The following is a 3,009-nucleotide window of genomic DNA, read 5'->3' as shown; positions in this document are numbered from 1 at the left end:
GGTATGCCGTGGATGGCGATCAGCATGAGCCGTCTGTTGATGTAGTGGCGCGTGTTGTCAGACGTAGTCGTCTCTTCTCACACACCGTGATAGCATGGTGCACTGCGTTCCACATCTGCGACATGCGACAGAGGCCGGTTGACAGTCGTTCGCGCAATGGACATCGCATACGTACGGGGGCCACCTTCCACGTGTTCGCGAAGCGTGCACATGTTGTTGCGTGTATGTGGGCAGACATAGTGTGTCGTGACACCTGACACAGGCATGCAACAATCGTTGAATTTGCAAATGGCGATGGACGTCTACGTTTGCTGGTGACGTTACGCAAATGAAGAACTGGTAAACCGTTGTGGTGCGGTTGTTCTCGCTAGAGGTGAATCAGTGATGGCGACGATCGGTTGAGCTACCAACCGGTTGTTTCAGCGATACCCACCATGCCCACGAACGTGAATGGCATGTGGGTGTGAAGCGATACGCGGCGGTGGCTGGGTGGGACCGTCCCCCGGCCGGTGAGGGGGGGCCTCCCGGCGTGCTGGCCGCGCGGTGCGTGGGCGCACGCGCTACAGCCGGCTGGTGGGGGCGGCCAGTGGCAGGCGCGCCGGCCGACGGAGGCGGCAGGCGGCGCAGCTGCGCGCCGGCGCACCCTGCACGCGGCGCCGTGCGGCCAAAGTAGGTCCTCGCGGGCCCGGTGCGAAGCGCGGTGGACATCTGCAGTGTGCTGGTCCGATTGAGGACTGTGTGCGCTGAGGATGCGCCGCCGCCCGGCGCTCGGCGCCGCGACGCCGTCTGCTGCTCGGTCGCCTCTGCGGTTCTCGCAGGTGGATTGTATCGCAGCTGTGCGGACGTGTTGGCGCGTGCGCTGTGCTGGGAGAGTTCGCTTCGGCACCCAAGTGGGGCTTTTGTCCTTCTGTGGCGCTGGCGTTGGAGCTGCCGGCCACCGTAGGTGGCGCGTGTTGTCTCCCGCCGGCAATGCCACGACAGCACGCTCCCGGGCCTCTGTCGGCAGCGGCAAGCTCAGTTGGGAGCACGGGTGGTCGCACCTAAAGCGTCTACTCGCCAAACTCCGGGCGATTGCGCCCCTCTCGAACCCGACCAAGTACTTAGGACGGCGCTGCGCGCCGCCGGGACCTGAGAGGGTTTCGAGGTGTATTGTGCAGGGGAGCTCAGCCTCCTCCTGTTTGCAGAATAATTGAGCGGACGCTTGCGTGTTCGCGCGGGCCCCCGGGACACACTCCCGGGCGGCCGGCTGCTCAGCTCTAGTTGACGCAGCTCCCTGGTTGATCCTGCCAGTAGTCATATGCTTGTCTCAAAGATTAAGCCATGCATGTCTCAGTACAAGCCGCATTAAGGTGAAACCGCGAATGGCTCATTAAATCAGTTATGGTTCCTTAGATCGTACCCACGTTACTTGGATAACTGTGGTAATTCTAGAGCTAATACATGCAAACAGAGTCCCGACCAGAGATGGAAGGGACGCTTTTATTAGATCAAAACCAATCGGTCGGCTCGTCCGGTCCGTTTGCCTTGGTGACTCTGAATAACTTTGGGCTGATCGCACGGTCCTCGTACCGGCGACGCATCTTTCAAATGTCTGCCTTATCAACTGTCGATGGTAGGTTCTGCGCCTACCATGGTTGTAACGGGTAACGGGGAATCAGGGTTCGATTCCGGAGAGGGAGCCTGAGAAACGGCTACCACATCCAAGGAAGGCAGCAGGCGCGCAAATTACCCACTCCCGGCACGGGGAGGTAGTGACGAAAAATAACGATACGGGACTCATCCGAGGCCCCGTAATCGGAATGAGTACACTTTAAATCCTTTAACGAGTATCTATTGGAGGGCAAGTCTGGTGCCAGCAGCCGCGGTAATTCCAGCTCCAATAGCGTATATTAAAGTTGTTGCGGTTAAAAAGCTCGTAGTTGGATTTGTGTCCCACGCTGTTGGTTCACCGCCCGTCGGTGTTTAACTGGCATGTATCGTGGGACGTCCTGCCGGTGGGGCGAGCTGAAGGCGTGCGACGCGCCTCGTGCGTGCTCGTGCGTCCCGAGGCGGACCCCGTTGCAATCCTACCAGGGTGCTCTTGAGTGAGTGTCTCGGTGGGCCGGCACGTTTACTTTGAACAAATTAGAGTGCTTAAAGCAGGCAAGCCCGCCTGAATACTGTGTGCATGGAATAATGGAATAGGACCTCGGTTCTATTTTGTTGGTTTTCGGAACCCGAGGTAATGATTAATAGGGACAGGCGGGGGCATTCGTATTGCGACGTTAGAGGTGAAATTCTTGGATCGTCGCAAGACGAACAGAAGCGAAAGCATTTGCCAAGTATGTTTTCATTAATCAAGAACGAAAGTTAGAGGTTCGAAGGCGATCAGATACCGCCCTAGTTCTAACCATAAACGATGCCAGCCAGCGATCCGCCGCAGTTCCTCCGATGACTCGGCGGGCAGCCTCCGGGAAACCAAAGCTTTTGGGTTCCGGGGGAAGTATGGTTGCAAAGCTGAAACTTAAAGGAATTGACGGAAGGGCACCACCAGGAGTGGAGCCTGCGGCTTAATTTGACTCAACACGGGAAACCTCACCAGGCCCGGACACCGGAAGGATTGACAGATTGATAGCTCTTTCTTGATTCGGTGGGTGGTGGTGCATGGCCGTTCTTAGTTGGTGGAGCGATTTGTCTGGTTAATTCCGATAACGAACGAGACTCTAGCCTGCTAACTAGTCGCGTGACATCCTTCGTGCTGTCAGCGATTACTTTTCTTCTTAGAGGGACAGGCGGCTTCTAGCCGCACGAGATTGAGCAATAACAGGTCTGTGATGCCCTTAGATGTTCTGGGCCGCACGCGCGCTACACTGAAGGAATCAGCGTGTCTTCCTAGGCCGAAAGGTCGGGGTAACCCGCTGAACCTCCTTCGTGCTAGGGATTGGGGCTTGCAATTGTTCCCCATGAACGAGGAATTCCCAGTAAGCGCGAGTCATAAGCTCGCGTTGATTACGTCCCTGCCCTTTGTAC

General features: G+C 57.2%; 1 non-coding gene across 1 annotated transcript in view; it reads left to right on the top strand.

Annotated features, from left to right (window-relative positions):
* Window positions 1-1,270: 1,270 nt before the first annotated feature.
* Window positions 1,271-3,009, top strand: part of LOC126450208 (small subunit ribosomal RNA) — a 1,910-nt gene continuing 171 nt past the window's right edge. Inside the window, exon 1 of the ribosomal RNA XR_007584419.1 lies at window positions 1,271-3,009. This exon is cut by the window's right edge and continues 171 nt beyond it. This is a non-coding gene — a ribosomal RNA (small subunit ribosomal RNA).

The sequence above is a fragment of the Schistocerca serialis genome, unplaced genomic scaffold, assembly GCF_023864345.2.
Source record: "Schistocerca serialis cubense isolate TAMUIC-IGC-003099 unplaced genomic scaffold, iqSchSeri2.2 HiC_scaffold_735, whole genome shotgun sequence".
Classification (NCBI taxonomy): Eukaryota; Metazoa; Arthropoda; class Insecta; order Orthoptera; family Acrididae; genus Schistocerca; species Schistocerca serialis.
Note: the sequence above shows the minus strand (reverse complement) of the source record. Positions and strands in the feature narration are given on the sequence as shown.